The sequence below is a fragment of the Leucopleurus acutus genome (genome assembly GCF_964270905.1).
Source record: "Leucopleurus acutus genome assembly, chromosome: 11".
In the NCBI taxonomy this organism is placed as follows: domain Eukaryota; kingdom Metazoa; phylum Chordata; class Mammalia; order Artiodactyla; family Delphinidae; genus Leucopleurus; species Leucopleurus acutus.
The window spans coordinates 58,107,044-58,133,953 of NC_139152.1; the positions used below are offsets into that span (position 1 = coordinate 58,107,044).

At 39.3% G+C, this 26,910-nt stretch overlaps 1 protein-coding gene across 3 annotated transcripts in view; it reads right to left on the reverse strand.

Annotated features, from left to right (window-relative positions):
• Nucleotides 1-49: 49 nt before the first annotated feature.
• LOC309969064 (uncharacterized protein) overlaps nt 50-26,910 on the reverse strand; it is a 189,772-nt gene continuing 162,911 nt past the window's right edge. For all 3 annotated transcript variants that reach the window (XR_014326606.1, XR_014326607.1, XR_014326608.1), the window contains one exon: nt 50-133. The gene's annotated coding sequence lies outside the window, so the exon portion shown is untranslated. The remainder of the gene's footprint in view (nt 134-26,910) is intronic.

Sequence of the window (26,910 nt, forward strand, 5' to 3'; positions counted from 1 at the left end):
GATCAGGAATCCAGATGCTGTGAGTTTAACCGTTCCTTCTAGGATTGTTCTGCAATGGCTCTGGAGTAATTTGCCTGCAGAGATTTCTGTGTTCACGGCCTCAGAGCAGAAATAGAAAGCAAAGAAGTTGGGGCTGGGGGGTGGAGGGTGGATAATCCAGTTATTAAAGTGGATTAAAAAAGTAACACACACAGTTAAATATCACAAGGTCTATCTCTAGGCAGGTGTGTTCTTTTGCTTGTCGTGGCCCCTAGGGTACTGGGCCAGAATATTGATGATCGTTTCTCCAAAACTGCCTTCTGTAAAGTAAACGGATACCAAGTTAAGGGAGTGGTGCTAGAGCAGGGAGAGAAGGGCACAGCCATACAGGCTGTTGATTTCAGATACCACAACCCGACTTCCCCTGCCTCTATTTCAACTACAGGGAAACAAGATTGTTTTGCCCTGAGATAAAGGGACATTGTGTCTCAACTCATTTTTGCACTGTTTTTTTTCAAGAGTGCAAAATTTCTTCTAGATACAACAAAATGCATTTAGAAATCTGCAAAGTCTGAAGGCTTAAGACACAGCAACCTTTCATCCTTAACCCCAGAATGGTGGGAACAACCATGGACCTGCCTTTCAAAGCTTCTAAATTTATTTCAAAACAGTTCCATGGAGCTGCCTTCAAGGCAGTGCAGCTGGGGGAAGTGGGGAGGGAGAGGTTGCCCTCTCCATCACAAGACCATTTAGTTTTTATCTTTATGATGTAAAAGGGAAAAAATTCTCAGGAGTTACTCTCTGACTGTCCCTATTGTGTTCATTTTCTAACATGTAGCCATTCTGAGAGCTCAGTTTGTTTTTAAGGTGGGCCCTCTACTCCTCCTCTGACAAATTGTATCTAACAACACTCCTCTCCACTAACTCAGTTTCTGGATTCCCTGGTCCTCTTGGACAAAAAATTCAGACTGAGAAGGTGATCATAGTTCAGTGACCATAGATTGTACAATTTGTTTTTCGTGCTAATAGAAGGCAGCTGGCACAGGTAAAGGCAAAATTCCCTGACCTAATCAGGGAGGTGTAGACTGCTTTTCTGTAAACAGTTTGGGTCATGCTACTTTCCACATCCTGCCTCTAAAAGGGAGCTCTTTTCCCCCAAATAAAAGAAAAGTATACTTCAAAAATTGTTAGGGAAAATAATTCTTTAAAATCTTTGTGAAGCTCTATACAATAAGCAAGCATGGACTTCTTAAAAATTTGATTAGTTAAAAGAATATTTTTCTAATTTTCACTGACAAAGGTGTCTTTGAAACAATCCCATTACCTGACTATTAAACATAATATATTTTTAATGTACTAGTGACAATAATATCTAGTGTTAAGACCAAATTTAGGATTAGTTCAAAATAATGGCATAATATTTAAATAATCACTGAAGAGAGATTGGTGCTCTATGCTGTTTCCTCCTAGAAAATGGAAATAATTTCACGAACTTCTACTGAGACATTCATGTATATAGGATTATCCATGGCTGAAAGAAGAGAGTTTTTGCTTAAATGAAGAAACAAATGGATTTATAGACCTAGAAGTGATTATTTATAGTTTAGAGATAAAATCAAAAGAAATATATAGATTACAATGCTGTTTTGTTGACAAGAATATATTGAGTACCTAGCAAATTCCAGTTTGGAACAGATTTTTTGTAGATGCTGAATCTCCTTAAGAAGAATATAGTCTTTAGCTAAATCATCATCGAACCCTAAAAGCACATCGATGGATGTGCTTTCACAGCAAAATTACTCTGTGTAATAGAACACCCAGTCCAATTCAACTCTATATGAAACAGTTCACTCCTCTAAGTTCCTATCTCAGTACATTTTATAATCACACAACATTTACCCAAGCTAAATGCTGCAGAGTCATTTTGTATTCCTCTTTCTTTGTTGCCTTATGTCCAATCACTTCCTGGAGTGTGTTGAGCTCCTACATTTCCTTCAAACCTGTTTCTTACGTCTCATCCTTCTGCTTTTCAGCTTTTTATCACCTCTTACTTGAGCCATTTCAATAGAATCATAATCAGTTTTCTTGCCAACATTTTCCCCCTCCTATCCGTCTTAGCACTCCAGAATTTTCTCTTTTCTTTCTGTAATTCCCTTTATAAAATACTTATTGATCATGTAATTCCCCTGATTAAAAACCAATCTAAGGATGGTTTCCTATTACCTAAAGGATAAATTCAGACTCCATAGAATGGCACTTAAAGCACATGGCAAACAGGCCTCTACTCATCTCCCAGAACTTTCTCCTGTTCCTCTCTCCCACTCTTCCACTCTTAGATTCCATAACCACAAAATTATTTCACAGGCCTAGAATACACCTGGGGCTTTTATGCCTCTGTGCCTGTTGTTCCTTCTTCCTGGACTATCCTTTCCCACCTTCTCTACTTAGTGAATTATTGCAACCACCCCTTGGTGCTCAGCTCAAATGGCATCTCACCTGTGGAAGCGTCCCCTTCTTTATCCACTGCCCCTACTCTGGGCAGACCTCCTTGCTTCTCAATCCTTATGCCCATTACAATCTGAACAAAGCTTTAGTCTAAAATTGCCATCCTTTACAACACTGATTTTTGTGTCCACCCTCTGATTTTTTAATACATGAAAGGCCAAGATCCTGACTTACTTATCTCTATACCCACAGCAGCTGGCATTGAAGATAAACAGATGTGTGATTACAACCAAGATTTCTAGAAAGTTCAACTGAGATTCCCTCATGGATTCCCAAGCAACTACCAACGTGTTTCCTCTCCTCACAATAAAAGTCAGTTATTGGGTAAAGAAAAATATTTCCTTTATTTTGGGACTTGTCAGCACCTTAACTTGCAAATGTTTAAGAAGGTGACAAAGTACATAGCAATTCCCAAATGCATGTGACCCGAGAACATATTTCTGAAAGACATCTACATGGATCAGTGCTATAGCACTTACTTATAGAAACACTGATCTAGACAAGCCCACACATTTTATACATGAGAAAAGTGTATCCCAGAGAGACTGAGTAGCCCAAGCTCACAAAGCTGGTTAGTGGCAGAGCTCTTTCTAAAAATGGGGTCTCATGATGGTCAGATCGGTATTCTGTCCACTTGCATCAACTATCTCTTGGGTTAAGTAGTGTGATTGTAAGATGAGTCAGTTACCACCTTAGATCATGAGAAATTGTCATATAACATAGTTAACAGTGAAGGGAAGGGGGTAGGGCAGGGCTAGAGAGTGTAAGCAATAACTCTTAGGCCCAGTAAAAAAGGCCAGGTCTGGAAGGAGAGGCAATGAAGAGTGGGATATCACAAGAAACAATAACTGAAGGAAAGCGCAGAAGGTAAGTCTCAATAATTTTAGATAAAGTTTTCCTAATGCTGCCATCATGTCAATTATTATCACACACAGTGAATGCACAGGGCAGAGCAGGAAGAGGATTCAAATCTGATTAATCATGAAAACTCTCCACGAGGCAGTCATATTAAACTAGGTTTTGATAGCAGTATGGGGGACCCTGGCACAGAAAAAAGACAGAGAGAGATTCTCTGTGCTCAGAGTAGAGGAAAGGGCATGAATAGAACCGTCGGATACCCTATGTAAAATATGGCATTTTCTCTAGGTCATCAAGCAAATCAGGCCCACATTTGGGGCTTGAACCAGAAAACAGGCATTGATAGGAGGTTCATATTTTTATCACTATAACATGTTTCCCTCTACAAGATATGCCCAATAATTCATTCAACAAATGTTTTGAATGCCTTCTATGTCCCATGCATGATACTAGGAACTGGTAATACTGCAGTTAACAAAATAAGATAAAAACCCCTGCCTTCACGGAGGAGATATATATATATATATATATATATATATATATATACACACACACACACACACACACACACACACACACACATATATTAGGTAACTAGATTTTGGAAACAAAAGTATAAAAAGGAAGTTATCTTCTCATTATAATGTGAACAAAAACAGATGTTCTTTGTTATTATTAAAAAATAAATTAGCATATTCAGATCACTTGCTATTTAGTCATTCTTTCAACAAATATTCATTGATTACCTACTATATTCTGAGCCCTGGGGATATGGCAGTAAACAGCAACACAGAAATACTCCTGATCTCTTGAAGTTTACATTCCAGAAAGGAAGATAACTTCCTCTTTGTATTTTTGCTTCGAAAATCTAGTTACCCAATATATTTGTCAGTGGAGTGTGTACTGAAAAACCAAACCATGTGTTTTAGAGAAAGGATTACATTCTCTTTCATCTTATATATTCTCCCATTATCCCATCACTCTAAAGGGGCTTTTTTATGGCATTGTGAATATTCAATTCATGTTCTCAAAGGCTGGTAGCAGGAGCAAGAAAAATGATGCTGAAGTTTCTCTTCCCCATGACTGTGCTTAGGTGTGGGTGTGTGGGTGCATGAGGTCATGACGTCATGCATTCTAAGCAGAGTGAAGAGAAAGTTACGGTACTCTTTAGCATTTCTCAATTTCAAAAATCTTTTTTCTTATTTTAGGAAAATTGAGGTTGCTCATTTGTGGATTTTATGATCCCTTTTACAGGAGCAGAAGCTTGGCGTTTGTCCTCCAGTCCGATTCCAGCATTCCTGAGACCAACATTCCTCTTATGCTTTCATTTGAACACAATGCTCTATGCTTCCTATCCTGTGTGCTTATGGAGCCTGGCTCATAAAAACCTTCTGCATATTCCCACTGGGAATGGGAAGCATCTGGTATGAGAATGATCCATCTCCTGCTTTGCAGGACATTTTGAAACCACCATATCTACTTGCAGTATTAATTCCAGCTCAGAAAAGAACATGCTTGGAATTGTCATTGTGAAATAGCAATATGGTGTTTATAAAGAATGGGTACTGATATTCTTCCTCTTTTTATAGATACTTTTATTCTAAAATATACATGATTTTTACCTGGACATCAAGTTAATAACCAATAAAGGTCATATAAAGAAAAACATGAAAGTATGTATAAAAGAATAGACTCTGGATCACCAAAATCTATTGTTAAGTGTTTATAAGTAAAGATTGAGGCAAAGTGGTGCAGTAATTAAAAATGTGTATTCTGACCATGATGGATTAGAGATGCTCATGAATTCTTATTAGCCTCACTGCCATGTTTATACTCCTTGTATATTTGCAACAATTACAGCAAAATGAAAAAGTGGCCAGCTTCTGGGTGGGGTCCAGGCTCTGGTTCTTGGCTTGGCAGCCCTCTAAGCTCAGCTTTGCCAGCCTTTTCTCAAGTATCTCACAGGAGCCAGAATGTCAATTTCTTAGTTTATCATTAGAAATGCACACATCAAGCCACCCAGCATAACATAAAAGCAGATCAGAAAATTCTCTACCATAAAGAAAACAGACTCATAGATATAGAGAACAAACTAGTGCTTATCAGTGGGTAGAGGGAAGGGGGAGAGGCAGTAGAGGGGTAAGGGATTAAGAAGGACAAACTACTATACATAAAATAAATAAGCTACAAGGATATATTGTACAGCACAGGGAAAATAGCCAATAGTTTACAATAACTATAAATGGAATATGACTTTTAAAAATTGTGAATCACCTGAAACATATTATATTGTACATCAACTATACCTCAATTTAAAAAGTTTAAAAACTAATAATAAAAAGAAAGAAAATCCTCTTCCTATAAGAAAACAGCACTGAAGCAGAGCATACGGAGATGGTTGCTTGGTGGAGGGAGTGGGTGGTAAATTCAGTAAAGGAGGTAGTAGATACATTGATAGGCTGCTGGTGAGTATAGAACCATCCCAGGAATCCAAAAGCTAAACCCTCCAAAAGATGCTCTTCTCCCTCAATATGGCTGTGACACACCACCTTATTCTTTCTCCCCCAGGTTGCTTTCCCTGTACTCTCTTCAGTCCATGCCCCCTCTTGTGATCACAGTCTAACCCTAGATAAGAGGACATCAAAATTCACTAGGTATTCATTTACCAAACTGTAATTACAGTTCAGTCCTGCTTCCGAGACTGCCTTTTCATTGCATTTTAAATATTTCCAAAATACTTCACTTAAACATGACTGCTTTCTTGATCCATTCCTATAGATTTTACTAGTTGATTTCTTGGAGGTCAATCTTATTGTTCTTCTCTCCAAATTGGGATGTGTGCCCTTGTACAGACAATGATATTCAACAAGAGAATGAAGGATACAAAACAGAGCTTTGTAATCACCAGCCCAGAATCACTGGATTCTCCATTTTTGTGCTGAATATTGGCCCGGTTGTTTGCTTTTAAATGTAAAGTTTAAATGCCAACCTGCTTTCCCGTGAGTTCTTTCTGAATCAGACTTTGTTTGGTCAGCTCACAAGGTACACATTGGCTGCCAGCATGATTAGGCTCTGGGGTACCAGTGATTAAGAGGTAGGGAAGTAAGTGGAGGCCACCAACACAGAATTTAAAAAGAAAAAAAAAAAAATAGAATAGGGTGGGGATATTTAATGCTTGTATCGGACACCAGATTCTCATACTAAAGGAGCCAAGAAAATGTGACACAGAATCTAACACAGGCTTCTCCCATGACTGGTCAGGAAAAACACAGACATTTTAGTCATAATGCTAATTAGGATCTCACAAGTGATTAATTCCAAATTATAAAGGTTTATTCAACCTCACAGAGTGGGAATGAATTGCATGGCTATTCTGGTTCCCAGGAGAAAATAAAATAACAGGAAGTCACTATAAAAGGTCATTTATCAGGAAATCCCAAACTTCCCTTTTATACCTTTATAAGAAGCGACAAAATGTACCCCAAATAAGCTCAGGTAGAAAAGAGCTCAGACTCTGGTTTGAATTTTTTTTAAGCACAGAGAGTCCTATTTAGATTTTCCTTGAGCACTTGGAAGGCCTCTCTTAATGCGAGAAGGCATAAGAAACAGATATCACAGGACGCCTGTGGCCTAACACTTAGACCATCGTTCCTGAAACAAAGAGGGTCTGGCTGCATTTCCCTCACTGTCAACCCTATGAATGCATCACCCTAATTTCAAGCCATATGAAATGAAAGTACACTCTCCAGATGCAATCTTTAAAGATACAATATCCAAATGGAATTTTTCTAGAAACCGGGCATGGAATACACCATTTCTCCTAGAAATCTCCTCTAGCTCCTTTCTTCATTTATACTCAGGCATTAATGTATCCTTCCCTGAACTTCCAAGTAATTCTCTTACTTATTAACAATGTGATTGATTCAGAAAATGCTTCAGCCATAGACCAACCATGTGAGGAGGTCAGAACATTTTTAAATAAGCTACTCTTGGGGTCATCAAGTGCCTATGGGTAAAACAAAACCAAGGGATTGTTTTTCTTTACATGGAGTCATACTGACCTCTAATTTTGCCTACACTAATCATTAAACCTTCAGGAAATATTTCAAGGGAAAACATACTGATTTTTTTAAATTGTGGAAAGAACCCAAACCTTTTCTGCATGCTAATATATTTATACAAGTTCATGTTGAAGCTTCATTGAGCCAGAGAATTCCTGTAAGTGCTCTGCTCTCTTTCCTCTTCACTCTTCATGCTTTCTTGAATACATGAGTGTGAAGAGGTATTGTTAAGCCGAAAATATTGGCCTAGCCAAGTCCCCCACAAAGGAATGTGCAAATCTGGGAACACATTCCAGGATTTCTAGCTACCAGTACAGGGCCTGAAGTATAAGAAGTACCAGCCAGAAATATCGAGTTTCTCGAGAATCAGTGCGTCTCAGCCAATCCCCTGAAGAGCTTTCTGAGAAGGAAATAGTTCATAAAGCAATTCTCCGTGCAGCAAGAGATTTACTTTAAATTTAAATAGTAGTAATAGATATCACTTTAGTCTCTCTTTAATAGATATCTCTTTAATAGATATTTAAGAGATTTCCCAGGCTTTGAACCCTCTAATGGATTCCCATCACAATTAAAATGAAATCCAAAGCCACACAAGATGGGCCCTTGGCTGCCTCACTGACCTCATTTCCAACTACTTCCTCCCTCACTCATGCTGCTCCAGCCACAGTGGACTCCATGCCGGCCCTTGGACTTGCCAAGTGTACTCCCAGCTCAGGGGCCTTTCCATCTCCTCTCTCCCCTGTGGAATTCTCTTCATCTGCAGATGGCTTCATCCACAGAGGAGATGGCTCATCCTCTCCACTCACTGTATTATACGTTCATTTGTCTGTTTGTCTTACTGTCAGTTTCCTTTTGGAGTGTAAACTTCAGGAGATCAGGAACAATTTCTGTATTGTTCATTACTTATCCCTGGGGCTCAGAATGTAGTAGGTGTTCGGTAAATAGTTATTGAATGAATGACTAAACAGCAAGTTATCTGAATAACTAATTTATTTTTTAATAATAACAAAGAGCATCTGTTGTGTTCACCATTACATTCTCACTGCCTAGCACAGTGACTGGCCAATTATAATCTCCATACGTGCTGGGATACAGCACTGCAAAAGAAAAATGAGGCTGCTTGTATGGACCTTATATTCCACCAAACAAACAAATACACAAATAAATATGCAAGAAAACACCAGGGAGAGAAAAATGGCAGGATCCTGTGCTACAGAGTGACCAAGGGAACTACTTATTTCACAGGAGATGGAATGCTTAAGGAGGTGACACTTAAACTGGGTCCTGCACCTGGGTCAAATCGTGAAGAAACACTGAACAAACCCAAATCAAGGGCATTCTACAAAATAACTGGCCTAAATCAATTAAAATGTTAAGATCATGAAAGTTAGGGAGAGACTAAGGAATTAACCCCTATTCAAGAGAGGCTAGGGCTTCCCTGGTGGCGCAGTGGTTGAGAGTCCACCTGCCGATGCAGGGGACGCGGGTTCATGCCCCGGTCCGGGAAGATCCCACATGCTGCAGAGCGGCTGGGCCCATGAGCCATGGCCGCTGAGCCTGCGCGTCCGGAGCCTGTGCTCTGCAACGGGAGAGGCCACAACAGTGAGAGGCTGCGTACCGCAAAAAAAAAAAAAGAGAGAAGCTAAAGAGACATGGCAACTTGGTGAAATGCATGACCCCGAATCGGACCCTTTGCTATATAAAAGATGCTACTCACCAAATTAGTGAATGTGAATGGGGTCTCTGAGCAAGGATGTATAGAGATTCTTGATATTGTTCTTGTAACTTTTCTGCAGGTTTGAAATTATTTAGAATAAAAATAAACGGCCTCTGTGGGGGGGAAAATTGAGGCACAGAAAAGTGAAATAACTTTCCCAAGGTCCCATAATATGTGATAAAGCCTGGATGTGAACCCAGGCAGTCTAGCTCCCAACTAGGTGTCTTCAACCATGTTGCTTCTATAAAATAGAGTATATTAGCATAATGCCTCAGGCAAAGTAAGCTCTCAAGCAATATCTATCACTATTAAAAATTAATATACTGTAAACAAACAAATAAGCTGAGTCCTGCATGATAAGAGGACACAAGCCATGCTAGGAGCTAGGGTAAGAGAATGCCAGACAAAGGTAACAGAGCGTACAAAGGCCCTAAGGTGAGTACAAACTTGGCATGTTGGAGAAAAAAGTCTGGTGTGTAGGTAGCATCAAAAGTTATGGGGAGCAGGGTTTGAGATGAGATCAGAGGCAGTTCTTCAGGTCAGACGCTGCAGAGAGTTGTAAGCCAGGAGAAAAAGAATGTAATGTATTTGCGTGTTATTGGAAGTGTAGGCAAGTTTTATGGGCTGAATTATACCCCCCCAAATGCATATGGTAAAACCCTTACCCTCATTGCCTCAGAATGTGACTATGTTAGTGACATCAGCAAGATGCCAGAGTAGGGGGCCCTGGACCATCCTTCTGCCCACAAACACACCAAATAAGCAATAGTTCACAAATTCCTTTTATGAGGCATCTAGAAACTAAGTGAAAGGCTCCTAAACACTGGGGGACCATGAAAACAGATTTACTGAAACCAGTAAAGGAGTTCAGGATATCCTCTTCCCGGAGTCCCTTCCCCTGGTGCAGTGTCACATGGTCAGAAAGAGACCTCCTTGCTCCTGACTTCTCCCCTTCTACCCGGGGAGGCGAGGGGTTGGTCTGCCTATCCTGTGCTCCTCCCCAGAAGTTTGACCTCAGTCCTGTCAGTCTTGGAGGCTAGATGGGTCTACCATAGCCTAACAGCCTGAAGGAAAATGGAAACAGCAGCGTGGGATCACAGACACATCATAGCCCTACCTCCTGCTCAGCACAGAGTGTGTGGATGAAAAAGCCCCACCCTCAGCTTCCGCCAGGGAGGGAAAGAGTACAGCCATGTGTACAGCACCCCTACTTTTCTGAGGGGGCTCCCCCGGGGACTGACCTCTGCCCTGCCTGACTTGGAGTTATACAACTTAATAACAAAAAAACTAATAACCTAATTTAAAAATGGGCTAAGGTATGAATAGAAGAAGACATACAAATTGCCAACAAGCATACAAAAAAATGCTTATGGTCACTAAGATAGGGAAATGCACATCAAAACCACAATGAGCTATCACCTCACACTTGTACGGATGGCTATTATCAAAAAAAAACAGGCGCTTCCCTGGTGGCGCAGTGGTTGAGAGTCCGCCTGCCGATGCAGGGGACATGGGCTCGTGCCCTGGTCCGGGAGGATCCCACATGCCGCGGAGCGGCTGGGCCCGTGAGCCATGGCCACTGAGCCTGTGCATCCGGAGCCCGTGCTCCGCAACGGGAGAGGCCACAGCAGTGAGAGGCCCGCGTACCGCAAAAAACAAAAACAAACAAACAAACAAAACAACAGGTGTTGGTGAGGATGTGGAGAAATTGGAACCCTTGCACACTGTAAACAGGTATGGAGAAAGGTACAGCCACTATGGAAAATGGTATTGGGTTCCTCAAAAAATTAAAGATAGAACTACCATATAACCAGCAATCCCACTTCTAGGTGCATATCCAAGTGGACTGAAATCAGGATTTCACTGAGATATCTTCACTCCTATGCTCATTGGCGCACAATTCACAATAGCTAGGATGTACAAACAACCTAAATTTTGATCACCAGATGAATAAATAAAGAAAATGTGGTATAAACATAAAATGAAATACTGGTCTTAAAAAAAGAAAGAAATTGTGCAATATGGGACAACATGGATGAACTTTGAGGACATTTAGCTAAGTGAAGTAAGCTAGACAAAGGAAGACAAGTACTGCATGACTCCACTTACATGAGTTACCTAAAACAGTCACATTCATAAAATCAAAACCAGGAACTGGGGGCAGGGCGGGGAGGAGGGGATGGGGAGTTATATATTAACAGGCATAAAGTTTCAGTAAAGATAAATAAGCTATAGAGATCTGCTTTACAATATGGTACATTCATTCAATAATAAGGTATTGTACACTTAAATTTCATTAAGAGAATAGATCTCAGGTTAAGAGTTCTTACCACAATAAAACAGAAAGAAAGAAAAAGAAAGAAAGAAAGAGAGAGAGAGAGAGAGAGAGAGAGAGGGAGGGAGGGAGGAAGAAGGAAGGAAGGAAGGGAAAGAAAGAAGGGAAAAAAGAAGAATGTGGCTATATTTGGTCATACCTCTTTAAAGAGGTAGTTAAGGTAAAATGAGGTCATTAAGGTGGGCCCTAATCCAATATGATTAATGTCCTAATAGGAAGAGAAAATTAGGATACAGACACACATAGGAAAGACCATGTGAAGACAAAGAGAATACCACCTACAAGCCAAGAAGAGAGGGCTCAAAGAAATCAACCCCACCGACACCTTGAGCTTAGACTTCTAACCTCCAGAATTGTAAGAAGATTAATTTCTGTTAAATCACGCAGTCTGTGGTACTTTGGTATGGTAACCCTAGCAAATTAATATAGCAGGTTTTAAGCAGTTAAAGTGACACGATGCAGTGATCCAGGCAGAAGATAATGGTGGCTGGTCTAGGATGAGAGCATAGAGGAAGAGAAGCAACTGGATTCAAGGTATGCTCTAGAGGTGAAATCAATGTTGAGAGTGAGAGAAAGAGAAGGTCATGGATGCCACTCAGATCTTAATGTGAACAACTTGGTGGACAGTGATGCCACCAAGATGGAGAAAATGGAGAAAAACCCTGACCCCGTGACAGTTTCCCCTATTAACAGCATCTTGCTTTAGTTTGGTCCATTTATTACAATTGATGTGTTAATATTAATACATTATTAATAACTAAAGTCCATAGTTCACATTAAGGTCCACTCTTTGTGTTGTACATTTGATGGGTATTGGCCAATGGATAGTGACATATATCCACCATTAAAGTATCATGCAAAATAGTTTCATTGCCCTAAAATCTCCTGTGCTCCACTGACCCATCCCTTTCCTTCACCCCCTTCAACGGCTGACAACCACTGAGTCTTTTTTTTTTACAGTATCTACAGTTTTGCCTTTTTTAAAGTGCTGCAGAGTTGGAACTATACAGTTTGTATCTGTGGCATAATAAGAGATATATATTTAGCCTTTGTCCCCAGTTCCTAGCAGACTTCTAAAACCGTTAGAACTTCCAGAGGATAACAGTGTCTTTTGTATGCTAATGAAAAGACTGGCGGCTGGGGAGCCCTAAATAACTTCAGGATGGTAGCTGGTTGCCAGGAAGACCAAGGCATGATTGCAACTTTCAGCCGCACCCCTCTACCTCTGGGAGGGAAGAGAGGCTGGACGTTGAATTAATCATCAATAGCTAAGGATTTAATCGGTCATGCCTATCTTATGAAGCCTCCATAAAAACCCCTAAATGATGGTATTCAGAGAGCTTCTGAGTTGGTGAACACATCGAGGTGCTGGGAGGGTGGCACAGCCAGAGTGGGCATGGAAGCTCTGTGCACAGCAACCCCCCGTACCTTCTCCCATGTATCGCTTCCACTTGGCTGTTCTTGAGTTGTATCCTTTATAACAAAGCAGTAATTTTAAGTTAAGTGCTTTCCTAAGTTCTGTGAGTCACTCTAGCTAATTACAGAACCTGAAGGGGGAGTGTGGGAACCCTCGAATTTAGAGCCAGTCCCTCAGAAGTGACCAGCATCAGAAGTGGGGAGGGGGAAACATTGTGGGACTGAGCCCTTAACCCCTGGGGTGTGTGCTAACTGTGAGTAGTTAGGGTCAGGACTGAACTGAATTGTAGGACATCTAGTTGGTGTCTGGAAAGTTGGAGAACTGGTTGATATGGGGGAGAAAACACATATTTGGGATCAGAAGTGCTGTGAGTAAAAGCAGTTCAAAGCACCCTTTTCAGAATGGCCTCTTTCACTTATGGATGTGCATTTAAATTTCCTCCATGACTTTTCATGGCTCAATAACTCATTTCTTTTTAATACTAAATAATATTCCATTTATGGATGTACCAGTTTATTTTTACCCATTCACCTACTGAAGGACATTTTGATTGCTTCCAAATTTTGGCAGCATGAATAGAGCTGCTATAAACGTGCATGTACAAGTTTTTATATCGACAGAAGTTTTCAACTCAATTAGTTAAATACCAGGGAGCACGACTGCTGGATCATATGGTAAGAGTATGTTCAGTTTTGAAAGAAACTGCCAACTGTCCTCCAAAGTGGCTCTACCATTTTATGTTCTCACCAGCAATGACTGAGAGCTGTTGATTCTCCACATCCTTGACAGCATTTGATGTTGTCAGTATTCTGGATTTTGGCCATTCTAATAAGTGTGTAGTGGTACCTCACTATGTTTTAACGTGCAATTCTTTAATAACATATGATTTGAGTCTGTTTTCATTCTCTTATTTACCATCTGTATATCTTCTTCTGTGAGGTGTTTTTCAGATCTTTTGCCCAATTCTTAATTGGGTTGTTTGTTTTCTTATTGCTAAGTTTTTGGAAACAGTCTTTTATCAGATAATGTGTTTTGCAAATATTTTCTCCCATTCTGTGGCTTGTCTTTTCATTCTCTTAATCCCGTTTGTTTTCTAATGAGACAAGCATCATTCCATAGGAAACTGAGACTCAAAATCCATTATTCTTGACTAATTCTTTTTCCAGTTTACAGACACATTTTGTTAATTGCATCTCTGAATATTTCCAGCCTCATGTCCACTGCCAATACCTTATCACATGTTATTACGTTACTACATTAACAGTCTCCTAGGACTTCAAGATTTCAGCCTGTCAAGAGCTGTGAAAGCTCTGAGATTTTACCCTACTTCCAAGCTAACAAGTTAGCCTGCTGCAGTTTAATGGCTGTTGTCGGAAGACATGAAACTCCTGGGTCAGAGACAAGCGTCTTTATAACCCACAGCACAGCGAGGTCTATGAACCTCATTTGTATTGGCTCTTTTGGTTCCCCAAGTACCAAAGGAGAGATGCCCAGCAGCCCAGGTAGATGCTGAACACACAGTAAGTTTGTATCACACTGAGAAACTCTGAGGTTAGGAAGCTCCGGTTTGTTAAAGGGCCTCCTTCCCCTTTAAAATCTTCCCCCTGCCACAAGGGAAATACAGTAGCTTCCAAGGATATTCTTGAAAAGTTATCTGAAATGAAAGCTTTCAATGTCTGCTCAGAAGATATGCAGAAGTGTGAGTGACCCATGGAGAATTTTCCGCCAGATAGTCTTCCATCTCTCCAGTTCACGGTGGACACTCAGAATAAGGATTCAATTAAAAACTCCTTATGTGTAACAAAAATACCTTTAATAGTTCTCCATTTCCTAAACAAAATATAAATTCCTTAGCAGAGCATTCAAGGCCCTTCAACACCACTCTCCCAATCTCCCCTTTTAATATTAGTTCCTATAACGTGGCAACGTGTACCATCCATGCCAACCAATATTGACTTTTTGCCTTTACCAGCTCTATCTACCCTTTTATTCCCTCCATTCTTCCTGTCTCAAATGTTCTCCCCATAACAACAATCACCGATACAATCAGATCTGTTCAACTCTTAACTCAAAAGATACCTCTCACGACATGTTTTTTAAATAGATCTCTTCCTTCTCATCTCTTACAGCATTTCCCCCATAACTCAATTTAAGCATTCTCTATTAAAGCTAGTCATCTATTTGGGCTTCCCTGGTGGTGCAGTGGTTGGGAGTCCGCCTGCCGATGCAGGGGACACGGGTTCGTGCCCCGGTCCGGGAAGATCCCACATGCCGCGGAGCGGCTGGGCCTGTGAGCTGTGGCCGCTGAGGCTGCGTGTCCGGAGCCTGTGCTCCGCAACGGGAGAGGCCACAACAGTGAGAGACCCGCATACCACAAAAAAAAAAAAAAAGTTAGTCATCTATTTGTATTTTCTTTCTACTAGAGTGCAAGCAACAGGGTCTATATTCTTCAACTTTGTGTCTCTCATACTATGACTGATATCTAGTGAATATTGAATGTATGAATGAATAAATAAATATTGTGATTACTGTTTCTCCCTAAGTAATTTCTGTAAGAGGATACGATTTTGAAAAACTACCACCTTTTGTCAATGAAACAACTGTTTCCCAAGTCACCAACTTTTTCTCACCATCACCATAATTAGAGATACTTTTTAGACTTCCTGGTGGTTTTATCACAAAACCCACTGCTTCTCTTTATTCAATCTGCTGTAATATTTGGGCTGGCCAAAAATGTCGTTCGTGTTTTCTGGCCAACCCAATACTTTAACCTAATGTGAGAGTAACAGAGTAAAGTCAAAAACTGCACTTTGACTTTTATTCTCTTTTTATTCCTTTTAGTCTCTTAACTAAAATCCCCTCCAACTTTCCTAGCTACCTGACACACCTTGAGTGCTTTCACGCTAGCACTACTCATCATGAAGTCAACCTGCACAGCCCAGCCCTCCCAAGAGGAAGGCGGGTTCCAACTAGGCTAACAGACAGCAGGTTGAAAACAGTGTCCATTGACATCAGAATAACACAATGTTTTCAAGAATGAAAAGTTCACAACTTTTTTTCCCAGAAACAGGAATGTCCAAGGCAGCCCAGCTTGCAGGGAAGATAAGAAGGCTCCATCAGAGAGACTGTGAGGTAAAGGGGCAAAAAAAGGGAGACCACAGCCATCCAAAGAGAAGGAGGTGCAAGCCACTTGCTGTTGGCAAAAGCATGGGCTTTGCCTTCACAGAGTCCTGAGTTTGGAAAGTGAGAATCTGCTTCTTACCAACTCAGAGAACTTTGTTCTTTTGCCTATTCAACAAATATTCTAAGTGCCTATAAGGTGCTAGATTCTGGGTATATGATAGTCACTAGAGCAAATATAGTCTCAGCCCTGGTAGAGTTTACAATCTAGCAGGGCATAGTTACAATGCAAATAAACAAATCAATTTTAACTTAAAAATTATGATGAGTGCCATGAAGGAAAAGGACAAGGTGTGGAGAATGTCAATGATAGTAAGAACCTATTGATACTTTGAAGGTACCTCTTGGGAGGGAATATTTTAGTGGATGTGAAAAATAGGGAGCCAGTCATACTAAGAGTGCGGGGGGGAAATTATTCAGGAAGAGGAAAGGTGTTTTACTTCTTTCACAAGATGGTTACGTATACAGTGTTTGGCACAAGACTGCTTTTTGTAAATTCTCAGCAAGTGTTCATTCTTGTAATTGCTATGACTGTTGACCTTATATTCTTGGTAGCCAGTCTATAAAAGCCTACAGAACACTGAGTAATCTTCTAAACCCTAATGGACACTCAAATAATAAGCATCAGCAGTTACATATTTAGATAAGAGGGAAATATAGAGAACATTTTAAAAAACAGAGAAAATCTCATGAGAAATTCAGTATCCTTTCTCTCTTCTTTCCTTGATTAGTCATTCTCTGGATTCCTGTATTATGACAAAACCTCACTAATTCACATGCTGATAATTAGGGATTTTACATTTGTTCTGTGAAGCAAATGAATAATGTAATCAAAATGGAAGGAGGCAGAATGTTTCATTTAATTAAGGAAACCTGTTGTTTCCAAACATTTTTAACCACATACATTTGTGTACAATTAATGTGTTGATTACAAATGATGGATTTTTTCATGAAAGCAAGACACGTTAAGATCTTACTCTGTAACACTTGACCTTCATAAACTTATATTTCTTGTCAAAGTTTGCCATAAATAAGGTATACCACTAACTGAGACAGATTCTTCACTTAGTCCAAATTAGAGTTCTCTGTGTGACCAGTCCTAAATTGACCTGCTTTCCTTTAGTAGATTTTTACAATTCATACTTTGCCATTTTCCAGAAGTTAGTGGATCCAATTAAGGTGTACTCTTTTATGGTTAAATGATTTTTATAATAATTATAATTTGATAAAGATTGAAAGGATGTTCAAGATGTAATTTTCCTTCCTTTATTATTCTGCCAAATATTCCTTTCTATAATCCTCAAGACTATTCCCACATCTCTAATTCCATATGTCCAGAGCCTCATAAGGGCCCCATATGATACTCTACATACTTTTTAAAAAATTGTCTTTGTTCTCAGCCTCATGGGAGGAGATGAATTGTTAGAAAAGTTTTGCAAGTTTTAGCACCAAGATCTTGATGTCAGGCCTCTCATTAGACAAGAAGTTTTAAACTTGGCCCTAAATGACTAATGTGTTGAATGATAATCTTGATGTCCTATAGGAAGGATGGTTTCAGATCACCTCTAGAGTGTGTTTTATTCAAACCATCTCATAAAATATTTTAAAATATCCAAGATAATCTTTAGATAAGACAATCATACAAGACAACTTTTGGGTACTGTTAAAGGATTTTTTTTAAAAAAAAGATAAAGTCATGGTGCTCATGTAGATATCAAATAAGCATGTGTTGAAGATTGTATTTAATTAGTCATTAATGAAGGAGTTGATAAGAGGTTACAATCAGCTTAAAGAAGACTCCAAAGACAATATGTAGGTCAAGAGTATTGAAATGAATGTGCAAATGGAGGAAAAGTTATCTGCTTTCATAGTGAGGGACAGGAATCAACTGAGTCCCTACTGTGCTGAATTTATTTGCATGCCTAAAACAAGAACTATTATTCATTGTTATCAATTATCTATAATTTACAGAATTGTAAAATAACTCAAAGGCAATAAAAGGCCCAGTGCTTTCATAAAATCAGAACTGGATAACCCAGAAAGAAATGTTCTAAACAAAGCAGAGATTTCCACTGAAGCACAAATTTTTCCCTACAGTGTAAATGGTACATATGCTTTCCACTGTCTGTCATTCCCATACTCATTCAACCCCAAATGTATATGGAAATATTCCTATATGCCAGACAGACTGCTAATCTCTGTGGACCCAGAGGTGAATTATACATAGTCCTTGTCCTCAAATACCTTCAAATACCACAGGGAGAGACATATGTGTAAACAACTGAGGGCAAAAAAGTGCCACAGGGGTTATAATAAAGGTTTATACAGAACACTATGGGGACAGAAATAATGAGTAAACTTCAGTAAGTGCCTGGAATTGTTCTAAGTGCTTTTACATTAGTGTTTCCTTTCAAGCCTCATAGTGTCATGCGATAGATACAATTACTATCCCCATTTTACAGATGAAGAAACTGAGGCACAGAGGAATAAAAGACATGTATCCAAAATGTGACGGATCACAAGTGGTAGAATCAGAATATAGACCTAAGCAGGGTTCCAGAGCCCATACTCCAATCTCTATTCTACACAGTCCACAAAGATCAGAGCACTTAATTCTACCTTGGGTAAGGGATACAGGTAGAACACTGGAGAGACAGCTGGGCTGAATTTTGAAAGATGACGGGGGTGCATCTATAGATTATAGACAGGGTCTTTCCAGAAAGAAAGAGAGCCACATGAACCAACATACCGAGATATGTATTGCTAGGAAGAGATCAGATCATGAAGAGCCTCTTAGGCCAAACTAAACCTGTTTAACTTTATCTATGGTGAATGGAGGACTGACAAAGAGTTTAAAGCTGGGGAAAGTCATGATCCGTTATGCCTTTTAGAAAGAACTATGCTCTTTATTCTTTTGATGGCAATATGGAAAATGGACTCGAGACTGGGATAATCATTAAGAAACTATGGGAATAGAGCAAACAAAAGATGATAACGACCTAAACTAAGGCAGTAATACTGGAGAAGTAAAGGAGGAATGCACACACATACACACACACACACACACACACACACAATGTAAAGGAAATAGAGTTGATATAACTTAGATATAGGGCTATTAGAGGCCAATGATTTTAAGGTAACTTATAACAAAGTTTCTATTTTAAGTTACTGGGGAGATGTTAAATCATCCATTGAGGTAGAAGGAAGGTAAGAAAAGCCAGATTTGGAGGAAAGATGAACTTAGTTATGAATAGTTTGAAGTTGAGGTTAGAAACATCCAGAAGAAAGTTGTATACCAAGGACTAGAGCTCAGGAGAAAAGTCTAAGCAGTGATAGAGATTCATGAATCTCTCATCGTAAGGAGGTAGGTGAAACCATGAGAGGGAATTAAATTACCCCAGGTAGGCAGAAAAGTCAAAACAGAAGATAAGAATGTTGGGACACTCTAACATTAAAAGTATGGACTAAGAAGGAGGACCCCATGAAGGGACTAGTAATGAGGAGAAGTAGGGGATTCAAGAATGAGACAGCTGCAAATCCTAGAGAAAGGAATGGTTTCAAAGATGATAAAATGCGATTTTTAAGACAAGTCCTGCTGAGGCCTGGGTCATCAGTTTCCTTGCCGGAGAGGTTTCAGTAGTGAAAAGTGTGGTTGGAAAAGTTACTTGAAAGGTGTGTAGGAATACCTGGTTAAAGGTAGCAGATTGAAAATATTCATGTACTCTTGTTCTTTTTTGAATCCACCAAGATAAGAGTAAAGAGCTTCTGAAATCCATTAACCTGTGAAGACAAAGCCAACAAGCAAGGAGGCAACAAAAAAATGTTGGAATCTGGAAAACTGACAGATGAGTGGTAGATGATTTCATGACATCAAGAAAGCAGAATCCTAAATCAACAGTGAGGAAAGTTAATAAGCCAACCAATTCGTACCACAAATCCCTTATCCAAATATTCTGGAAGTAGTGGCACCAGATTGTTTTGCTGCTGGAAGTTTGAATGAAAGTGGGGTTAAAAAGAGAAGAATCATTTGAGAATTTGTACAGAACAGACTCCAAGATGGCAGCCCTCTCTGGCAGGTAGACTTCACCTCTTATGGAAGACTAGACATTAATAGTCTGCAGAGAGTGAAAAAGTTCTTGCACTAGAAGACACCAAGTCATTGAAGTGTGCCACATTGAATTCCGGGACAGTGGAGGTTGCAATTTAAAGGACACTTTAATGCCAAATATTGAAATCTTCAGCCCTCCTCCCTAACTCTGCCCCCATAAAACTGGCAGCCGGAATTATACCTTCCAGGCAGGAAACTAAAAGAGTCTTCTCCACAGACTCTAACCAGCATAAGGGAAAAGACCTAAAATACTGACATCAGGGGTTCTCTGAGGAAACAGCCAACTTCTCCTCCACCATCAAGCTCACAGTCCACAATGCAGAATGCACACTACCCCATCAGAAATTTGCATCAGCTTTTTACTTCTTCAACCTTAAACATGAACATACAGTCAAGGATCCCCAAACAACTAAAGAAAACCTCTAGGGCTTCCCTGGTGGCGCAGTGGTTGAGAGTCCGCCTGCCGATGCAGGGGATATGGGTTTGTGCCCTGGTCCAGGAGGATCCCACATGCCGCGGAGTGGCTGGGCCCGTGAGCCATGGCCGCTGAGCCTGCGTGTCCAGAGCCTGTGCTCTGCAACGGGAGAGGCCACAGCAGTGAGAGGCCCATGTACCGCAAAAGAAAAAAAAAAGAAAAAAAAAGAAAACCTGTAAAACCAAAGACAGAAAACAAAACAAGCAGCAAATAATCACCTGTGCAGGGAGGTGAAAACCTCAAAACACTGATATTTATATAGTCAGAGAAATAAGACATGTTACCCTTGAAACATGAGCAGAATGCTATTGATAAGGGAACAATCAAAGAATAAGAAAGAACGCTTGGAAAAATAAAAATATGTTTGCAGAAATGAAAAACTAAAAAGGGGGTTAGAAGATAGTGAGGAAATCTAAAAAGTAGAGCAAAGTGTAACAAGAAAATAGAGAAAATAAATTGGAAAATCAACCAAAGAAGTCCAACATTCAAATAGTAGAAGTTTCAGAAAGAATGATTAGAGAAAATGGAGGAAAGGAAATCATAAAGTAACAAATTCAAGAACACTTCCTACATTGAAAGCATCCACAGAGCGCTCCCCCAAAATACAACAGATAAAACATATCTATATCAAGGCACAACCTGAGAAATTTCAGGACACTATGCACAAATAGGTGGTCCTAAAAAGTAACCGTGGAGAAAAAATAAAATGAAAAGTTACGCAGGGAAGGTGAAGATGGCAGAGTAGGAGGACATTGAGCTCGTATCTCCCTGCGAACAGATCAAAAATATGACCACGTGTGGAGCAACTCTCCTGAAAACAACCTGGAGACTGGCAGAAAGACTCTTCTACAATCAAGGCTATAAGGAAAGATCCACACATAGTCTGGTGGGAAGCATGGAGAAGCAATCTGGTCAGGACTCACACTCCTACCAGGGCACACAGAAAAAGAAAGAAATATAATGGGCTCAGGGATCCTCCCTGGGGAGTGAGAAGTTCAAGCCACATATTAGGCACCCCAGCCCTGGAGTCCAGCACTTGAAAAATGAGTCCCCTTAGCTGGTTTGAAAATCAGTGGTCTGTAAGAAACTGAGACTGCTCTTGAAGAGCACGTGCGCACACTCACTTGCTGCCAGTCACAGTGCAGAGGCAGCAGATTGAAAACTGTCTGTGGCTCTGGCCCACTAGCCAGGACCAAACCAGAGCATACCTCACCCCACACCAGGTGCCTGCTCCAGCCCCTCTTGCTCTGGTGCTGCTCTCCACTAGGGCAGATGCTGCCTGCCGTTGCCAAGGAGAATGCACACACTCGGAGCGAATGCAATCAGCTCAGACCTAACCCTGCCTCTGACAAGGGCAGAGGCAGCCTTTGCCAGCTCACATGACTCTGTCCACATTTAGGAGGAGCAAAACTAGCTCCAGGTCAGAGACTGACATTGCCAGCAGGAGCGAGTCATCAACACCTCCAGCCCTGACTCAGGCTCTAACCAAGGTGCACACGATGGGAAAAAAGTGAAACCAGCACAGAAGTGCAGCCCCAGGCCCTCAGGCCACTGACACTACCCCACCCAAGTCAGAGACTGAAATCACACACACACACACACACACACACACACACACACACACACACACACACACCATTCAACTCCCTCAGGGCTTCTGCTCCAACCCCTTGGACTCCGACCCCACCCCCAATAGGGCAGTGAATGTCACTTGGGCACAGGAGAAGTCTCGGCTCACACCTGGCTCTGGCTCCAGTCCCTCCATTTTCAGCCTTACTCCCACCAAAGTGTTGGCTGCCAGCACATCCCTGAGGAAGATGTGACATTTCTCACTTCAGATCCATATCTCCAACCAAAGCCAGTGGGCACACACAGACTACATAGGGATGCTCCCACACAAGGACACACCTTCAAACTGGGATAGGTAACTGTTTTACCTAATTTCATTGAGACAGAGAAAGTTAAACAAAATGAGAAGCATAGAGACAGAGAAAGTTAAACAAAATGAGAAGATAGAGGATTATGCTTCAAGTGAAAGAACCAGGAAAAAAAAAAAAACTGGAAAAAAGCCCTAATGAAAGAAAGGAATAATTTACCAGATAAAGAGTTCAAAGCAATAGTAATAAGAATGCTAATTGAACTTGGAGAAGAATAGATGAACACAGTGAGAACTTTAACACAGATCCAGAAAATATAAAAAAGAACCAGTCAGAGCAGAACTGAAATGAAAAATATACTATAAGGAATTAACAGTAGACTGGGTGATACAGAAGAATACATAAGTGATCTGGAAGATAAAATAATGGAAATCACCCAATCAGAACAGCAAAAAGAAAAACAAATTTTAAAACATGAGGATAATTTAAGGGACCTCTGCAACAACATCAAGTGTACTAACATTCACATTATAGGTGTCCCAGAAGAAGAAGAAAGAGAGAAAAGAGTATTTGATGAAATCATGGTAGAAAACTTCCCAAAGCTGAAGAAGGAAACAGATTTCCAGGTACAGGAAGCAGAGAGGGTCTCAAACAAGATGAACCCAAAGAGACCCACACCGAGACATATCATAATTAAAAAGGCAAAAGTTAAAGAGAGAATTTTAAAGGCAGCAAGAGGAAGACAAAAAATTACATACAAGAGAACCCCTATAAGGCTCTAAGCTGATTCTTTCTGCGGAAACTCTGCAGGCCAGAAGGGAGTGCCACAATATATTTAATGTGCTGAAAGTGAAAAACCTACTACATAGGATACTCTACCCAGCAAGGTTATCATTCAGAATTGAAGGAGGGATAAAGAGCTACTCAGACAAGCAAAAACTAAAAGAGTTCACTGATTCTAAACTGACCTTACATGAAGTGTCTAAGGGTCCTCTTTAAGTGAAAAAGAAAAGGCTGCAACAAGAAATAAGAACTTTTAGGAAGGGGAAAAATCCCCCTGGTAAAGGCAAATATATGGTAAAGGCTATGGATCAACCATTTAAATAAGCTAGTATGAAGTTCAAAAGACAAAAATCATAATATCAACTATAACTACAAAAACAGTTAAGGGATAGACATGAAGATGTAAGATATAACATTAAAGACACACACAGACTAAAGGTAAGAGGATGGAAAAAGGTATTCCATGCAAATAGAAATGAAAACAAAGCTGGGGTGGCAATACTCATATCAGACAAAGCAGACTTTAAAACAGTCTATAACAATAGACAAAGAAGGGTATTATATAATGATAACAGCATCAATACAAGAAGAGGATATTACATTCCTAACATATATGCACCTAATATAGGAGCACTTAAATATATAAAGCAAATATTAATAGACATAAAGGGAGAAATTAACAAAAATAAAACAGTAGTAGGGGATTTTTAAATCCCACTTGTATCAATGGACAGATCATCCAGACAGAAAATAAATTAAAAAAAAACCAGTGGTGTTAAATGACATATTAGACCTGTTTGACTTAATAGATAGCTACAGGACATTCCATCCAAAATTAAACAGAATACACATTCTTTTTAAGTGAACATGGAATGTTCTCCAGGATAGATCACATTCTAGCCCACACAGTAAGTCTCAACAAATTTAAGAGGATCAAGCATTTTTTCTAACCACAAAACTATGAAACTAGAAATCAATTACAGGAAGAAAAACGGAAAAAACACAAAAACATGGAGAATAAACTAAATGCTATCATAAAAACCAATGGATCAATGAATACATCAAAGAGAAAGACTGTAAATAACTTGAAACAAATGAAAATAAAAACACAACTTTCCAAAATCTATGGGACATAGCAAAAACATCTCTAAGAGGGGAGTTTAGAGCAATACAGGCCTAATTCAAGAAAGAAGAAAAATATCAAATAAACAATCTAACCTACTATGTAAAGGAATTAGAAAAAGAAGAACAAAGCCCAAAGTCAGCAGAAGGAAGGAAATGATAAAGATCAGAGCAGAAATAAATAAAACAGAGGCCAAAAAAGCAAACAAACAATAGACAAGATCAGTGAAACTAAGACCTGGTTTTTTGAAGGGGTAAACAAAATTGATAAACCTTTGGCCCAAATAAACAAAACAAGAAATGAAAGAGGAGAAATTACAACTGATATCATAGAGATACAAAAAATCATAAAAGCATACTAAGCCAATAAAATTGGACAACCTAGAAGAAATGGATAGATTCCTAGAAACGTACAATATTCCAAAACTAAATCAGGAAGAAATACATAATCTGAACAGACTGATCTCTAGTATTGAAATTGAATCAGTAATCAAAAAACTCCCAACAAACAAAAGCCCAGGACCAGACATCTTCACAGGGAAATTCTACCAAACATATAAAGAAGAGCTAACACCTATCCTTCTCAAACTATTCCAAAAACTGAAGAGAAGGGAACACTCTCAGATTCATTCTATGAAGCCACCATTACCCTAATATCAAAACCAGAGAAACTACAAAAAAAGAAAATTACAGGCCAATATCGCTGATGAATATAGATGCAAAAATCCTCAACAAAATATTAGCAAACCAAATTCAGCAATATACAAAAAGGATCATACACCATGATCAAGTGGGATTTAGTCCAGGGATGCAAGGACGGTTCAATATTAGCAAATCAATCAATGTGATACACCACATTAACAAAACAAAGGATAAAAATTACATGATAACCTCAACAGATGCAGAAAAACTATTTGACAAACTTCAACATTTATTCATGATAAAAACTCTCATCAAAGTTGGTAGAGAGGGAACATATCTCAACATAATAAAGGCAACTTATGACAAACCCACAGCTACCATCATACTCAGAGGTGAAAAGCTAAAAGCTTTTCCTCTAAAATCAAAGAATAAGACAAGGATGCCCACTCTTGCCACTTCTATTTACCATAGTATTGGAAGTTCTAGTCACAGCAACCAGACAAGAAAAAGAAATGAAAGGCATCCAAATTGGAAGAGAAGAGGTAAAACTGTCACTATATACAGATGACATGATACTATATATAGGAAACCCTAGAATCTCCACACAAAAATTATTAGAACTGATAAAAGAACTCCATAAAATTATTGGATATCAGATTAACATACAGAAATCTGTTGCTTTTCTACACAATTATAATAAACTATCAGAAAGAGAAAGCAAGAAAACAATTTCATTTAAAATCACATCAAAAATAATAAAACACCTAGGAATAAACTTAATCAAAGAGATGAGAGACCTATACTTTGAAAACTATAAGACATTGATGAAGGAAACTGAAGATGATACAAAGAAATGGAAAGATATCCTGTGTTCTTGGACTGGAAGAATTAATATTGTTAAAAAGTCCATACTATCCAAAACAATCTACAGACTTAATGCAATTCCTATCAAAATACCCATGACTTTTTTCACAGAACAAGAACAAATAATCCTAAAATTTATATGGAACCACAAAAGACTTCAAATTGCCAAAGCAATCTTGAGAAAAAAAAAAAAAACTGGAGTATCACACTCCCTGACTTCAGACAATATGATAAAGCTACAGTATTCGAAACAGTATGCTACTGGCACAAAATATACACTTGGATCAATGGAATAGAATAGAGAGCCCAGAAATAAACCCACGCACTTGCAATCAATTATGACAAAGGAGGTAAAAATATACAACGGGGAAAAAAGTCTCTTTAATAAGTGGTGCTGGGAAAACTGGACAGCTATGTGTACAAGAAGGAGATTAGAACATTTTCTCACACCATATATAAAAATAAACTCAAAATGGATTAAAGAACTACATGTAAGGCAGTGCATTCTTTGACATAAGACTTAGCAATATTTTTTTGGATCTCTCTCCTAAGGCAAAGAAAACAAAAACAAAAAGTAAACAAATGGGACCTAATTAAACTTAAAGCGCTTTGGAAACCATTGATAAAACAAAAAGATAACCTACTAAATGGGAGAAAATATTTGCAACTGATATGACTGACAAGGGGTTAATATCCAAAATATATAAACAGCTCATATGACTCAATATCCAAAAAACAAACAACCCAAATTAAAACTGAGCAAAAGCCCTGAATAGGCATTTTTCCAAAGAAGACATACAGACAGCTAACATACACATGAAAAGATGCACAACTTTGCTAGTCATCAGGGAAATGGAAACCAAAACCACAATGAGATATCACCTCCCACCTGTCAGAATGGCTATTGTCAAAAAGACCACAAATAACAAATGGTGGCAAGAAGGTGGAGAAAAGGGAACCGTAGTACCCTTGGTGGGAATGTAA